The following is an 18,505-nucleotide window of genomic DNA, read 5'->3' on the forward strand; positions in this document are numbered from 1 at the left end:
TCGCAGTAAACGGTTAAAATTTCATCAACGGTGAAACTCGACAATGCAATGCAAATGCGCACAATGATTTTCAGATGTGCTGATTTGTGGTATAATATTGTCTGTTGTTGCTACGTAAAAAACGTTGTAATACCTAATTATTTGTAGTGTCATTCGAACAAAAATGGCCTGACCTCGTCAATTACGTACCAATTTAAGTTGGCTAACCATCTATCCGTTTATCTATTGGTTGCTAAATTACCTACGCACCATATCAAAAATTACTGTTTTTTTTTTATTATTTCGTTATTTAAAACATGTATAAATAGCTGCCAACGCTTTTCTTCGTTTGGTTATATCGATCCATATTTCACACAAAAATGAACTTGTGTTTAATTATTTGTGCTCTGCTTTTACCCGCATTTTGCAGCGGTAAGTTGTGCAATTTTCAGTACAGCTAAGCTTCTTTTACCACAGTGATTAATTTTTAAAAACACTACATAAAAGGTGGCTGCACTTTTATACTTTTTTCAACTGGATAAAATATGTTTGGAGTACAGGGTGAGTCAATGTTATATACAAAAAAAGTTGTAAACATTATTAGGCCGCTTTCACACACACACCGATAAAGCAGACGCCGGTACCGGTACCGGTACCACCGCAGGGTCCACTACAATGAAATTGATTCTTTCACACAAATTCCGACTAGTCAAATAAGCCGATTCAGCAGCAGAAGCCGTCGATAATCTCGACGAATCGGAAACCAGACCGATTTCCAATTTGTCGATTTTATTGTTGGCTTATAAGAACGTGCCCACACAAGTGGGGATTTGTCGCTGCCGGAGAGTGATTCCCATTGTGGTTTAAAATAATAGGTGTCACATTGTTGAGTATAATTCAAAAAAAAATTAGTTTAAAGTACGATGCTGTTCCAACCAGAAAGTAAACTAGGTAGTAAAGTAAAGAAATTATGTAAATAGTAAAGTAAAAGTATAGTAAAAGTAGGCAATAAGTACTTCCTATTATCAATTTTTTAAAGAAACTTCCACAGGCTCTTGTAATACTGTTTACAAAACTTCTGCATTCCTCCTGCGTCGGTTGTTGAAAAAAATTGAGAAGGTCCGCAACATACGCATGCGCGAAATTTCATTCTTTTCAAAATTTGCCTAGTTCTCGTTAAATGTTCTGATAAGACGAGTTAAGTGAGTGGAAATCACCGTTTAGAATGAAAATGGTACAAAGTGCATGTTTGTGGGCGAAATGTACGGACATGCGCGAGGAATCAGTCCCTTCTCTATCCGAGGCGCATGAATTTTTACCGTAGCAGGGTCACTATATTATCTAATAGCTGTATGGTTTGTTCTAACCAAAACATAAAGGCGAGCCTTACCGAAATAGTTTTCGATAAATGTAGAGTAATTTAGAAACCAAATACCAAGCAAGTTAAAAACTTTCTCATCTTATGGTGTGTGAGCTTTATTTTGAACCCCATGAAATTGAAAGGCTATTGAAGCGACAACAGAAGTACTGACAACTAAGTTAAAAACACTCCGTTTGATCAAAGCAGTTTTTACTTATTAATTTGATTTATTTATTCAGTGCAATCAATAAAGTTTCTGCTGAAGCTGCAAGACCCTCTGTTTAACCCGGTCCGAATGTAGTTACAGAGAAAGGAAGAAAAAAAAATTACCACCTGAAGGAATTTTAAGACAATTTCTACCTATTATACATATTTGTACTATACTTTTTGTAAAACTTCTGGATTCCTCCTGCGTCGGTTTTTGTTGAGTCGAACTAGCAAACGTTTCGCTAATCATCCTATTGGCATTTTCAGTGCTCAACTAAAATTGACTCGCATTTTACTCTATACCTGCTTTTATATTGCTTGAGGTGGGAGGAGCTAAATGAGGGGCATCACCATCGTCTCTGCTAACTGATTCCTATATTCGTGACAGGTACAGACCTGAGTCGCGGTTGAGATTGTTAGGTTGCTTAAAGATTTCTATCGACTCTCGGATTTTTCGTTGGTAGAAGAACCGATTACATGCAAGAATTTTAGTTTATCGAATAAAATTTGACCTCCGACTTCATGATTGTATTCGGCAACTGCCGATGAGTTTATTTGTCTTAGCCTTAAGGCTCTTTCATGTTCTTTGAACCTAGTTGATATTTTTCGTCCGGTCTCTCCAATGTATTCTTTACCGCATATGTATGGAATGTTGTAAAGCCCTGGCATCCCAAATGAAATTTGTCTTTGATGGATCGAAGATGTTGAGAAATTTTTGGACTAGTGGTAAATCTGGTGTTGACGTTACATTCTTCAGAACTGTTGATATGTGGTCATGTTTTGAATGTAAGGAAGGGCATGTAACACCTTAGATCCGTTATTATAGTGGAATACGATCCGGTAGTTCCTCGTCTACATTTTAAATTCTAAGCGACTTCTTTTTTTCTGCCTCACCGGCAAACACCTAATTTGCTTTGAGTTGTAATTTAATTCGCTTTATTTAGTTGTTATTACTAATGTTTCAAATACTCACTTCTTAATAAATAGTCTCCTTAAACGAATACCCTTTTATCAATAAAGAATTCTGACAGCGGAATAAATATGTACATATTGTAAGACGCATATATTTTTTAAGCTACCCTATAAAATTTTTGTACATACGACGCAATAAGCAACCACTTGTGAGCCAGATGTTTTCTTAAAAAAACGCATTTCTCGCCCCTCGCTCTGTCAGAATATCGATTAGAAGACGGGCGTCATTCATAATAAACATGGTTTTGGGGTGCAGTGACATTTTAAGAAATATCTTTCCGGCATTTCTCGGTTAACCGTGCATTCGAGTATACAGTAGTTGCATTTCATGATGTTTTCATTTTATTGGCCTAACTTATTTATTCCACTGTCGCATATCTCTGCCCTTCACTGCCTGTGTGATTATTTGCGACAGGATACTTCGAGTGTCTCTGCCCTTAGCATCCGTTGCACGATCGAAATACCTAACACTAGTGAAAGAGGTAGGATGCTTGTCTCTGCCCTTCAATATATTATGACCTGTTGTTTATTGCACTGTAGTATCTGTTGCAGGGCGATAAGCACAAGCGGAATTCATTACTTGTATCAACGTTTGCCAATAAAATAAGTACGTACAAAATAACCGGCCGTTTATTATACAGAAGTTACAACACACATTTTTACATGACGCGCACACGACAGTCAAATACAGAGAGCAAGTGAAACCAATACCTACGGTACTGAGAGGCAAAGATAAAGAGACGTAAACGCAATATGTATTGCATATTACTTATACAAATAAATGTACCTAACACGCAAAGTATTGTATTCCAACATTCTCCCTCAATATTTGCGTTACATAGGCGAGTACAATAAGATACCACATTTTAGTCCCATTTTAAGTTAAATTACAGCTAAATCACTGCAAGCTTAGTTTACCACATAAATATAAGTGTTTATTACTAGCCAGACCTTTTGTAAGTAAGTCGGCTACCAAGTCATTAGTTGACATGTATAGAAAAGTAACACTACCATCTCTAACTTTTTCTCGTAAGAAATGGTATTTCACATGTATATGTTTTGTACGCTTGTGAAATATTTGATTTTGGGCTAATTTTATGGCACTTTGATTGTCATTATATACTCTACATGCCTGTGATACATTTAAAAATTGACACTCACTATTAGTAGTGAAGAGCTCATCAATCAAAGATTTTAAATACAATGCCTCTTTTGTAGCTTCACACATACCTATATATTCTGCCTCTGTTGAGCTGAGAGCTAAAATCTTTTGTTTCCTGCTTTCCCACGATATTGGTCCACTGGTTAAACAATATACATAACCATAGTATGACTTGACAAGAACAAAAATCGTCAACATACAAAGCCACGATGACAATGGAGTTATCTGTACCTTTAAAATACAAACAGGGTTCAATCTCAGACTGCACAAAGTTTAATTTTTGCAAAACTCTACTGGCTTTTTCATACCAAAAACGAGATGATTGCTTGAGTCCATAAATAGCTTTATTTAACAAACAAACTTTATTTTCTAACCCAGGCTCCTCGAAGCCATCAGGTTGACACATATATATTGTTTCATTCAGGTCAAAATTAAGGAATGCAATTTCAACGTCAAGATGATCAGCTTCAAGATTCAATTCAGCTGCCATTGCAAACAAAAGTCTCAAACTAAAAAAACGGACAACAGGGGAAAAAGTTTCAGTATAATCAACTCCATATTTTTGAGTAAACCCCTTTGCCACCAAACGAGCTCTATATGTTGCAATTTGGCCGCTCTGATCTCTTTTGATTTTAAACACCCACTTATTTCTAACAATATTGGTGTTAGCAGGCCTGTCAACTAATTCCCAAGCATTATTCTATCTAAAAGCATTAAGCTCCCTTTGGATAGCTAGAATCCATTGATCTTTTTTTGGTGCAGACAATGCTCCGGAAACAGTCTGGCTCTGACTCTACATTTAAAGATAACATAGCAAAATCAATATCTGAATCAGATGAGTCGGTCAAAATATATTCGTTAAAAAACGTCGGCTTACGAGAGATTCTTTTTGGGTACCTTCGGTCCTCAGTAACATTCCCATCACTATCAGGAGCCTGTTGCACATCACTCATTCGCCCTTCCATAGCACCTGTTTGTCCAAGCACAGCAACTGTCCCGTCATCAGACGGTACACCATTTTCCTCCAATTTTTCTGGGGAACTTGCTCAAGAACTGTCTTCTTTGTCAACTAGAGTTCTCTCTGCATCTTCAAAAGGTTCGCTCTCTGAAACATCACTTGCCGCATCATTAGCCGAAGAAGTTCTACATTACCATTTTTGTGGTCCATTCCAACTTCTGCACCCTCCAGTGGCATGGTAATAACGCCGATGTTCTGAGAACTTGCTTGATGTTCTAAACTCACAGTTTTCTGTTCCAAAAATATCACATCTCTTGCAATTCGAAGTTTGTGAGTAATGGGGTCAATTAATCTATATCCTGCAGTTACATCAGAATAGCCAACAAATATATATTCCTTGCTTTTCTGTTCCAGTTTCCCTCGTTTTCCATCAGGGACACGAACAAAGGCTGTACAGCCAAACACTCTAAGGTGACCAAGATCAACCTTCTTGCCTGTCCATCTTTCCTCCGGAGTTTCTCCCTTGATCCTTTTAGTTGGTGATCTATTTATAAGATAGACAGCCGTGTTCGCCGCCTCCGCCCACATCTGGCTTGGACAATTTGTATCAAACATCATTGAGCGCACCTTATCCATTATTGTGCGGTTGTAACGTTCGGTTACACCATTTTGTTCCGGTGTATAAGGAACAGTCACCTCATGTTTTATACCTCTTTGTTTTAAAAACTTGTCCAAATTCTGATTGCAGTATTCACCACCATTATCAGTTCGTAATATTTTTATTTTTCTTTCTGTTTCATTTCCGACTCGAACACAAAACTCTTTAAAGCAATCTGCAACTTCATCTTTACTTTTGAGAAAATAACAGCAAACTATTCTTGTGTTATCGTCAATTAGTGTAAAAATATATCTAACACCACTCCAGGACTTTATTTCGTTAGGTCCCATTACATCTGAGTGGATTAAGTCTAATTTATTCGCAGCCACCCCATTACTTTTATTTTTGGGGAACGGTTTCTTCGAATGCTTACCTTTAATGCAACTTTCACACAAGGATGAAGGTTGAGTATCACAATAGCTAATTCCTGAGGCCAAACCTTCTTTTAACAACTTCATGCTAAAATGATTAAGATGACCTAACCTTTTGTGCCACAGCATTTGCGATTATATGACTTCTGCAGTATTTGCACAGATGTCACTTTCTGGTATTGTATCAAGTCTGTACAAACCATCCACATTACTTGCTGTTGCTATCAACTCTTCCCTGTTGGTGAATTCTTTGCAATTAAATATTCGGCAACCCTGCGAATCAAAAGATACACTAAAACCCTTTGAAATTAGTGAATTAACACTTAATAAATTCACAGCCAGGTTAGGAACATATTTTATATCTGAAATGCGTCTTTCGCTGCCATTTTACTGCAACTTGACAACTGCATCTCCCGTTCCGGCAACAGACAATCTAGCATTGTCAGCAACTATAATTTCCTGTCCTTTATTTTTGTCAGGCAGCACAGGTAACAATGCATATGAGAAGTAGCTCCACTATCAATATACCATACATTTGGTATAATATGTCTTTCATTTATGTTAAAAGCCGCAAACAAAGTTTAGTTGCTATTCATGTTTTTAACTTTTGCATGAGGAAAGTTATTTTGATGGTTATATTGTTTCTGGGTACACTGATTTTTATAGTGCCCCTTCGAGCGACATCTCCAGCACCAAGGAGTCCTTTTACCTGTTTTTGATATCAGTGCTGTGTCTCCATTTGAGCATTTACCATTCTGCCATTTTTTATCTTGCAGGAGCTTGGTCTTTACAAAATCTGAGATTATGTCAGTTCCAGAACTTTCAAGTGCCATCACCATCGGTTCATAATCTTCAGTGAGCCCTTGGAGCATAACAACACCTAAAAACTCATCATCAATAGGTCTACCTATCGAATTAAGTTGTTGCGAGAGAGACATAATTTCATTAACATAATCCTCGATTGTATCATAATTACTCAACTTAATGGAACACAGATTCCTCAAAAGGCGCAGACGTCGATGAAGTCCCTTGTCTTCAAAGGCTTTTTCAAGAGCCTTCCAAGCTTCTATCGATGTTTTCGCCTGCATCACGTGCGGGTACGTTGACTTGTCCAAGGAAAGAATTATTTTGGATAACGCTTTTTCTTCCTTACGTGCTGCCTCCCGGCGTGCTGCAACCGCTGTTGGAGTTTCGTCAGTAGTCGCGAAAGTAACCATCTGCCCCGTCACACATTCCCAAAGACCATCATGTTTCAACAGAGCAGTGATTTGAAATCGCCAATCGCTATAATTCTCTCGACCTTTTAATTTTTCGATCGCAGAAAATGCGGAACCTACATCGGCAACCATTTTGAATAAACGACACAAAGAACGACAAAAAAATTCGGCAAGGCAATAGTTCAAAGCCCTGGGCCCATAACCTGTTGCAGGGCGATAAGCACAAGCGGAATTCGTTACTTGTATCAACGTTTGCCAATAAAATAAGTACGTACAAAATAACCGGCCGTTTATTATACAGAAGTTACAACACACATTTTTACATGACGCGCACACGACAGTCAAGTACAGAGAGCAAGTGAAACCAATACCTACGGTACTGAGAGGCAAAGATAAAGAGACGTAAACGCAATATGTATTGCATATTACTTATACAAATAAATGTACCTAACACGCAAAGTATTGTATTCCAACAGTATCCACTGCACGATCGAAATAACTAGCACTAGTGATTGAAAGAGGTACTATGCGTCTCTCTGCGTGTTCTGCAATTCAAAAAAAAATTCTGCTACGAATTCAGGTTCCTAGGCCAATATCCAACTCTTGGTCAGCAGAGTTTTCTATTCAACCTGAAAATTTTCTAGCTTCAAATTACCACATAAGTGAAATTCTACTACGAATTGAGATTACTAGGCCAATATCCAACTCTTGGTCAGCATACCTTTAAAAATAATGGTTTTATCGCAATTTTTTTGCAAGTGCTAGTATTTTTTAACAACGAATTTAAAACAAATTTTAAAAATAGAGTGTTCCGTTTTCAAAAAAAAAACATGTTTTATTCGCCACTCTTTATTGAGACACAGTGTACATTTTAAAATAATTTTAAATTGTTCACAATCTTTACAACTTTGCCATTCACCATTTTTCTTATAACTCTTGCGACCAACCTTTAGTCTTTTGACTCACCCTGTACATATGAATCGAATGTAATCGTAAAATTGTTAAAAATTTACTACTTTGGTTGATACGTTGCAGGCAGAGGATATTATCTCCAACATGCTGAATCGCAATTATACATAAGCAAATATGGCTTTAAATTGGTGAAGACTCAAGATGAGGCAGGCGTTTACATTTTTAGCGCAAAGTATTTCATCAGCCTGACTAACATGTAAATATGCTAGCATAAAAAATATGTTTTTATGTCCTACTTAGGAAGTGGTCCGTTATTCTTAGTAATTTTAAATTAACTTAACTCGGCCCTGAGAGAACTAACCACGATAAAGGAAGACAAGACATATAGCACAAGGCAAGCAATCTTCGTTGGTCCAACATTGACAAGTTAAAATAGGGCTGAGATACCTTTTCATAAACAACGGCCGTAAGCCAATAAAAAAATTCAAATTTTGCGCCTGGCAACAGTCGGACCGCGGCGGACATCTATTTTTTTTCGAGTTTCAACTATTTGGACATTGAAATTTAAAACCAATACGAACTAAAAGTTCAGATTTTCACGAAATTATATATTTTTACATGAAAATTGTTTCGAAAACACCGTGTCCTTATCAAATGTCACACAAAATCTGAACCTTTAGTTCTTATTTATTTTGATAAATGGATTTTCATTAACTAAAAGCTACCTCAGATCAATTTGGACATTGCTTCCAAACACGATAAATGTAACAGATTTGAAATTCGCCACGTATATGGGACTTAGCTCCGTGATGGAACTGATTGTTGTGATTTGGCTTCCAAAAAAAATAAAGTTGTCTAGAAAACTACCAACCCGATGGGCGTTATTCTTGAGCTAGGAATTTCGGGAGACCAGGTACTATAATTTTTGTTATAAGCAGTTTTTCGATTATATACAGAGTTTTTCAAATATTCACAAATATCTAAAATACTCTGAACAATATTCTTTTCGGAAATAAATAATTTGCCGTAAATCAAAATTTACTATTTTTATCTATTAAACACGCTTCTCGGGATATTTGAAAAAATATAAATCGCTATATCTCGCGCTCAATCTAAACGCGATGACTTAGTTTACTATTTAGAGGTTTGAATAGTTTCAGCAAATAAATATTTTCTAGAAAACCATTTACTCCACTGCAAAAATTTGTGAACAAAAGATCCAGGGCTACAATCCGTTATTATGTAGAGGGTGTGGCGGTAGTTCATTATTTAATTTTATATTATATGTTTGTAATTTATTGTAATTAGCCTCAAATGAAAAACTGTAAACGATGGGATAATTTTATTTAAATAGTATCGCAAACTGGGTCGACAGTTACAATTTTCCTATTTCAAAAACAAAAAGCCAGGAAACGGCTTTTTTAAAACACAATGCCGCTTAGGCATATTGATTACTGAGCTACGGCAACGCTGCTTCTCCAGTAAAACGTATTTCAACACTATTTACAAATCTTCTGGATTAATTCTTCATCAAACTTGCCGACGTTTCGCGAATCATCCCGTTAGATTCTTCAGAGCTAAAACAGAAACTGCTCTGAAGAAGTCAACACGATGATGGGCGAAACGTCGGTAAGTTCATTTAGAAACAACCGACGCAGGAAGAATTCAGAAGATTTGTAAATAGCATTTCTTGTGGAAAGTTCTGTCAAAAATTCATTTTCCGTTTGACAGTTCAATAAAATTTTGTCGATAAAATCGGTTGTAAATGGAATAAAAACCAGTACTGTGATACTGCTACAAGGAATTTGTTTATGCGTAGACGATGCAACTGCATTATAGCCAGAACCTTTAATAAAACGTATCTTAATTTACAACACATGAATAAGAGAAAATTCGCAAGAATTAAGAAAATCTCAATCTTTACCAAAATATGTTACTTTAACCGAAGAAATGGTAGTACACCACGAGATGCCTCCATTTAAATTTACCAAAGTTCAGGCTCCGAGTGTTGATGATTTTGCTAACATAGTGTCTTTTTGTCAAATATTGTTGGTCCGCATTCAAAAGGAATTAACAATTTTGGTTTATCGACAATCTTGATTCCACAAAAGAAATGGGATTTCAAGGGAAATTTAGTTTAAATATGTTTTACTTGTTAAAGGATGATAAAGTACGTTTTATAAAACTTGTGGATTCCTCCTGCGTCGGTTTATGTTGACTCGAACTAGCTAACGTTTCGCCAATTGTCCAGTTGCCTTCTTCAGAGCTTGACTGAACCTGGCTTGCATTTTACTCTGTACTTTTTTTTATATTGTTTGAGGCAGCGGAGAATCAGGGGCATAAACACCGTCTCGGATGACTGATTTCCATCTTGTTGACAGGTAGAGACCTGAATCGCGGTTAGGATTGTTAGGTTGTTTATAGATTTCTATAGACTCTCGGATTTTTCGTTGGTAGAAAAATTGATTACATGCAAGAATTTTAGTTTTATCGAATAAAATTGTATAACCGGCTTCGGCAACCTAACAATCTTAATCCCCCTCAAACAATATAAAAGTAGGTACAGAGTAAAATGCAAGCCAGGTTCAGTCAAGCTCTGAAGAAGGCAACAGGACAATTGGCGAAACATTAGCTAGTTCGAGTCAACATAAACCGACGCGCGCGCGCACCCACACACACACACACACACGCGCGCGCGCGCGTCGGCCTCCCAAAGCAGAGCAGAAGACTACTACTATCATCAGTTGTCACATTGGTGCTTACTTATGGAATATCCATTTGGGCAGATGCGTTGGAACTGCAAGAGTCATGGAGAAAGGTTGGACCAGTATATCGTCTAAGTGCTGTAAGAGTAGCCAGCGCCTTCCGCACTATATCGGAGGAAGCAGTGTGTGTCATTTCCGGAACTTTGCCACTCAGAATTCTAGCTGAGGAAAGACGGAACTTTTACCAACGAAAGAGGTCAACCACACTAAGTACCGAGGAACTTAGAGCTGAAGAACGGCAGAACAGCATCACACGATGACAATCGCAATGGGATGCCGCAACAAACAGAAGATGGACATACCGTCTGTTACCAAAGATCGACGTTTGGCTGAACCGGAATCATGGCGAGGCCAACTATTATCTGGCGCAGATAATATCAGGACATGGATGCTTTCGGACGTATCTTCATCGCTTCAAGCATGATGATTCACCAGAATGCCCGTCCTGCCCAGGAATCAGTGAAGACGCGGAGCACGTCTTGTTTGAGTGCCCACGATTTGATCCACAACGAGACGGGCTGGAGACGAACTTCAACCAGAGACAATAGTAGCAGCAATGCTGTCATCAGAAGCTGCCTGCAACGCTATTAATTCGTTTGTCACGGAAGTCCTTACGGAACTGCGTTCCATTGAAAGGAGAAGAACAAATGTCGTCCACTAGAATAAAGAAGAAGATATAAAATCTTAGCTACCAGAAGGAAGAGCAGCAGCTAATTCTTCCCTCTGCGATGTAATGCCTAAATGGCGGGTCCGCGGGGGATGAGAGGATAGAAGACAAGAGGTTTTAGGGTTTAGTAAGTAGGGGCACTAGAGCCGAGTTTTAATATAACGCAGTGTCGAGTCTCACATATCCAGGCGAAACATCTATCCCTGGAATCCGTAAAAAGGATTCCCCCCTCTTTAAAAAAAAACACACACACACACACACACACCAAATTTGCAAATTTTGTCTATAAAATCGGTTCAATATGGAAGGAAACCAATATTCTAATGCTAATTTGTTGATTATGTATGGACAATGCAACCCCCTGAAGTTTGGCCTCAGATTTGCCTCTATTGATTTCTTTTCGAAGTAAATCATGAAGAGGTTAGCAATCACAGGGGATAGAGATGATCCCATTGCTGCTCCATCCACTTGTCGATATATTTTCCCATTGTACGTAAAGTAAGCATTTTCCGGGCAGTGTGTTGACAGATCCGTTATATACGGCGGAAGATCTTCGTTCTCTTCTATAAGCAGGACTGCCTCCTCCACTGGAATGCTCGGATATAGGGATTTGACATCGAAGCTTGCCATAATATCGTCCTTGTCCATCCTGACCGACCCTAAAATCTGAGTAAAATTTTCTAAATTTTTGACATAGGATTCTGCCTTTTCCACTATGGGTTGCAGTGCACTGGCTAAATGTTTCTCCAGCTTGCATACTGGCGAGTTAAAGGCGCTCACGATTGGACGCAGGGGAATCCCGTCCTTATGTATCTTTGGACAATGGCTCGATTTTTCCCTTGGTATAAGTTTCTTTTTTGTATCCTCTTTTATTGATGACTCGAGAATTTTGGACTTGTTGAGTTGTTTTATTCCAAATAGGTCGTCTGATCTCTGGTGACCGGTTTGTATATTGCTTGATTCAAAATTTCCTCAAATTTTGCACAATATTTTCATTTTTGTTGAAATAGGGCCTTAGCAGCTTTGTCCAGGATAGCTTGAGTCTTTGTGCTCCGTGTGTGGTAAGACAACCTTGTAAACGTTAGCAGCAAATTCTGGTTGCGGCAATTTATGAGAAAATTCAAGTTACATAGCTGAATAACCTTCCTTTGTCTTTCGCGCTCCGAAAACACGAGTGTTCGAATATATGTATATATATATATATATATATATATATATATATATATATATATATATATATATATATATATATATATATATATATATATATATATATATATATATATATATATATATATATATATATATATATATATATATATATATATATATATATATATATATATATATATATATATATATGATGACACTATATTCCGGGATATCATCCGTTCGCTCGTTGAACTCCGACTGGAATCCTGCATCCGACTGGAATCCTGCAAATCTTGCATCCGACTGGAATCCTGCAGACGTTTCGCCAAAATCTCACTTGGCATCTTCAATGCTCGCGTTCCGAAAACACTTCGAACACTCGTGTTCGAAGTGTTTTCGGAACGCGAGCATTGAAGATGCCAAGTGAGATTTTGGCGAAACGTCTGCAGGATTCCAGTCGGATGCAAGATTTGCAGGATTCCAGTCGGATGCAGGATTCCAGTCGGAGTTCAACGAGCGAACGGATGATATCCCGGAATATAGTGTCATCACATTTTTCCATCCGTGAATCAATACGTGAGAATATATATATATATATATATATATATATATATATATATATATATATATATATATATATATATATATATATATATATATATATATATATATATATATATATATATATATATATATATATATATATATATATATATATATATATATATATATATATATATATATATATATATATATATATATATATATATATATATATATATATATATATATATATATATATATATATATATATATATATATATATATATATATATATATATATATATATATATATATATATATATATATATATATATATATATATATATATATATATACACTTCCAAAATATGCAGTGATAGAGCGGGGCGTTAATATAACAAGCGAACGGATGATATCCCGGAATATAGTGTTATCATTGCTTTATTTTGAAGATGCGGTCGTGTATGCCTCTTCCTATCCTGAATCCGATTTAAGATTGTTCTAGTTGTGATTCAGGACTTTTTCTTGTAAGACTCGCTCATATAATTTCGATGGTATGCTCAATAATGTTATTCCTCTATAGTTACTACAATCTCTGGTATCCCCTTTTTTAAATATTGGCACAATGACTCCGATTTTCCAATCGTCGGGAATGCTTCCCTCTTGCCACGCTAAGTCGCATATTCTTATTAGCACTCGACATCCCACTTCACCCATATTTTTCAGCATCTCCCCCGTGATCTCATCGTGTCCAGCAGCTTTCCTTTTTTAGCTTACTTAGAGCGCATTTTATTTCGTCCATCCCTATGTAGTGGTTCGTGCCCATGTCGCCAGTGCCCTGTTCAATTTCATCATCTTCTTCATTGCTGTTATTCAATAAACTTTGGAAATATGTTCTCCACCTGTCGATTATATCGTTGTATTTTATTGGTTTTATAGTTCCGAGATTATCTTTGGTCCTCATATTTTTTAGCGTTTTGTAGAAGAATTTTTGGTTGGTATGGTCCGATTCGATTTAATTTCCAAACTCTTCCCATGTTTTTCTCTTCGCTTTCAGTATCTGCTTAACTTTTCCTGTTTGTATTTTATACCCCTGATAGCTGTCGTTGTTTTTAGTTCTATATATTTTTTCCATTTTTGTTTTTTATTCTAATTTCTTTTTTGATGTCTGCATTCCACCACGCTATGTTTTTTATGTTCCTGTTTATTTTTGTTACTCTACATACTTCTGCGCAATAATATACATGGTGCCCTAATTAAAAATTTCAATGCTGATGCCACTTTTTCAAAGAAGCGGCAAGGCCGCAAACGTTTAAAATTACCTTAGCCCAAAAGTTGATACTAACCGAAATACAGGGTGCAATTTCACTTTTGATTTTTTTTTAATAATTTCTAATTTTTCGCAAAATTTGGCAAACTGGTGTTTTTCGTGAATACGTATGGTACTTTTCGTGCATTTAATACTTCCTAACTTTTTTGCACCTTAGTGTACGCAGATTTTTAATAAAGATTTTACACAAAACAGGTATACCTCTTCAACGCCAATGAAACAATTTTATGGAAATACAAATTTAATTCAAAATAAATAAGAACTAAAAGTTCAGATTTTCACGAAATTGACATGACAATTGTTTCGACAACACCGTGTCTTTATCAAATGTGATAAAGACACGGTGTTGTCGAAACAATTGTTATGTCATAATATATAATTTCGTGAAAATCTGAACTTTTAGTTCTTATTTATTTTGATAAATGGATATCCATCAAGTAAAAGCCACCTCAGTTCAATTTTCCACAAATTTAATTTTAAACTAAGGTAAAATAGAAAAACTATTCATATAAAAAAGATTTCTATTCAGCAATAGATGTTCAAAATGATTTCCATTCACTGTGATGTATTTATAGACACGTTTATTGAACGACTGACTGATTTTAAATAATAATTCCTCGTTTCGAAATGATTCAGCGGCATTTTTAATCCCGTGCCATAATTCATCTAGGGTATGACCTACTTCTTCATACACTAGCGACTTAAGGTATCCCCAAACACAGAAATCAAAGGGGATTGGAATCTAGACTCCTAGACGTCCAAGGTGTTTGACTCCCTCGACCAATCCAATGATAAGAAAATTGATTGCTTAGGTAGTCTGCAACATGTTTTGAAAAATGTGTCGGAATGCCGTCTTGCATGGAAACAATTGTTCTTGTTCATTCTGAAGATAAATCATCCAAACAATGGACGAAGAGGGTTTGCAAAAATTTAAGGTACTGCTCGCCGTCTTGGTAGTTCGATGAGTCCTAATATTAATTATCAACTATGCTGCACCAAAGGTTTATTTTAAATGCCTGCTGGAAATGACGTTCAGTTGTCAAATGGTGATTTTTTAGATCCCACGCATCCATATTATTTTTAGAAACATTGGGTTGGCGTTTTGCCAGATCCCACATAACCGACCAAATTCCAATCTGGCTAGAGAATCTCGCCTTAAGAGATATTGGATTGATTGAATTGATATGGATAAAGCTTTTTTTGGTGAAAAACTCTACAAACTGTGGATTTGGTTGCTCCGGTTCCCACTACTATTAGTCCTGTGCATATTTCCAGATTTTTTACTTACAATCTTAAAACGGAACGAACCAGTTTCGCCGAGTTATATAATAATTGCAAATTTTAAAATCTTCGCTTTCGAAACATCTCCATCTCATGTGCGTATGACCATATTATGTCTCCCCGTTGGAACACAAGTTATGTTTTGGCATTATTGGAAAACTAACCAAACTTTTTTAAAAGCGTTATTTTAGTAAAAGTGCCTTATATCCTATCTGGGCCTATTCGCACTATATTATTGTAAACTGAAATATCTCAAAACGACTAGATCAAAATGTCAATAAACTATATGTTTCGGAAATCAGGAAAAATAGATCTACTATTTAAGCTGCCTAGGGTATTCCATTTAAAAAAAATGATGCTGCTGCACTTCGACAGCTTGCAATCGTCGTTTGTTTTGCATAAGACAATAGAGCAAAAATATTCAAACTTTCGTATTTACAATTTTTTTTTATCTTTCAAAATTAACCTTGTATGTGGGTGTCAAAATATAATGAATAACCCAGTTCAAAGTAGACATTATAAATGCCTACTTTGAACCATTTTGCTCGCTGAATTAGGAGCAACTAAAATTTCAAAGGCGAATTTATCGTGAAGGACGCCCTATTGGTTAGTGTAATAGTTGAGATTGTCATACAAGTGTTTAACCGATTTCTAATTGCGCTTCTACTTTCAGGCGAGATGTGTCCGTAAGAGGTGGATGTAATAAGAGATCTTATTTTTATGAAGCCAGAACGTACTTTCCGAGATTTTCAAGTGTTCTCATATGCCGATGGAATGCAGAAACAGAGTAGTTGCTCCTGATGAAAAAGGGGAACGAGTCATTTTGGAGGCCAAAGATCCCAAAAATCCGGGCCGTTACATTTTTAATCAAATTGAATATGTCTACGTCCCCCAATAAATCGCAACTTACTGGTGTTTTGTTTTATTAATTATCCAGGCGATTTAAACGTTAGACTTTAGATTCCCACAGTAGTGTGCAACCAATGGTCCTTTCGATCACAATTAATCGAATTTTGCATTTTCAAAAACATCCACGTTAGAGGTTTTTTATTAAACAAAAATTGTATTTGTCACTTTCAGTGTTGGAGTATTTTAACATGAAAAACCTATTTCTGAACTAGACATTTAAGGACTAAATCGGCATGGCGATATTTTCACTACCAACAAAATTGCCCATAACTTTTTTATTTGTGAAAATTTTGGATTTAGATAAAAGCATTAGGGCATTTTTTAAGGCAAAAACAATAGCGTACTCAGTCAACCTTTTTATTTTATATGGCAATCATAGTTGGCTATGGTTTTAAAAAAATGGCCGTGCCGAGTCCTTTTCAGCTATGTAGATTTGTTGGTAACTGTGACGAAAAAAGGCGAAAATATAGGGCATTTTTGTTCATGTATTAGCGCTGCCGATTGATCTCAGTTGCGCGATGCAGACATAACAATCCATTAGTTAGACAAGAGACATGCGTCGAAGTGGAAGAACGTATTATTGTTGAGCTTTGTTTCTTTTGTAATTGTAAAAATAAATAAGTGTAAACAAGATACTCGACAAGAAGCTGGCAAAATAAACCCAACAATAATAGTTCGCTTTTTTAGACTGGGAAATTTGACCATTTACCAGTTAATTGATGCTTGTCAAAATCTCTAGTGCTTTAAATAGTAAACGGTTAGATTTATCTAACGTTTGAATTTTCTCACTGTGATTGTGTTTTTTGCATTATAAATGTCTTATTCGACCGCAGAATCATAAGACATGTTACTTTTTCGAGCAATGGCGGAGGTAATTTGTATAATATGCATTAATGGTCGCCAGTAAATCCTCAATATTGTGTGTCAATTATCACATCTTGTGTGGTATTTTGTGTGATCGGATTATAGAATCACCTTTTTCTAATAGAAAAGTTAATGGCCAAATTTATTTGAACTTTTTAAGAAGCCACTTGATGATTTTATTACAAAACGTTCCTTTACAAACACAATGAATGTCCATCACACTTTTCTCACGAACTTAGGAGTTCTTTAGACCAGACTTATACAAACTATTGGAATAGAATAAAAGATATTGTCTATCAAATTCGTTCTACTACTCCGGAAAATGTGGTTGATCGTATCCGAAATTATGAACATTTATTTCAATTAATTTTGTGTTTGTTTTATCGTTATCAATGTTTAGTTTCCATAATGTTCGGATGGAGATATTTTAAAAAGGGCTATTTAGGGAGATAAATGAACTGTGTCATTATCTTGCACAGCCTTCTTTAAACAATTTTTTCTACGCCTTTATCAAATCTTTAAAAATAATGAAACAGTTTTTGCAAATGAAGGAGACGAAAAAATAACGTAATAAATGAAGACTGAGAAATTGATGCTCTTGAATATTTTGAAGCATTTCGTGAAAATTCAAAAACTCTAACCTTTATAACTGTCTAAATATTTAAAAAAAAAAACGCACACAAATTTTGCCCTTTTAAATTCCGACCAGGCGCTTTTGACAGGGAATGCAGAGAGAAGACTTTTTTTCTCATTGATATGTGAACTTTTTGCCTCCAAAACATAAATAATTTTCGTTATATGTTGTGGACTGACCAATCAAATTTTTCAAATTCTGCTATTTATAATATAAAAATTCGTCATTATTGGTCAAGAGAAAATTTATTGCTAGTAGATCCACCAAGTCCACAAGTCCATTTCAGCTTTAAAGTTTGGTGCGGTATAATCGGTTTTCGAATTGTTGGTCCAAATTTTTACTGGATGGTTTTTTAGATGAGCGTGACCTTATAAGAAGCAGAATTTGCATTTCCAACAAGATGGCGCAACAGCTCATAAATTCCGAGGCACATATCAATTTTTGACAACCAGTTTCAACAAAAAATGAATTGCTACAAATGCCTATTCCTTGGCCTCCTAGGTCACCAGATATAACCCAACTTGATTTCTACTTGTGGGGTTATTTAACATGTTGACATTTTAA

At 36.0% G+C, this 18,505-nt stretch overlaps 1 long non-coding RNA gene across 1 annotated transcript; it reads left to right on the forward strand.

The window, feature by feature from the left end:
* The first annotated feature begins 300 nt into the window (after positions 1-300).
* Positions 301-16,238, forward strand: LOC132706691 (uncharacterized). The gene is made up of 3 exons (XR_009619628.1): positions 301-411; positions 7,920-8,052; positions 16,208-16,238. It is a non-coding gene; the product is annotated as an uncharacterized LOC132706691 (long non-coding RNA).
* Positions 16,239-18,505: the final 2,267 nt, after the last annotated feature.

The sequence above is a fragment of the Cylas formicarius genome, unplaced genomic scaffold, assembly GCF_029955315.1.
Source record: "Cylas formicarius isolate icCylForm1 unplaced genomic scaffold, icCylForm1.1 PGA_scaffold_8__14_contigs__length_24414737, whole genome shotgun sequence".
Lineage (NCBI taxonomy): Eukaryota > Metazoa > Arthropoda > Insecta > Coleoptera > Brentidae > Cylas > Cylas formicarius.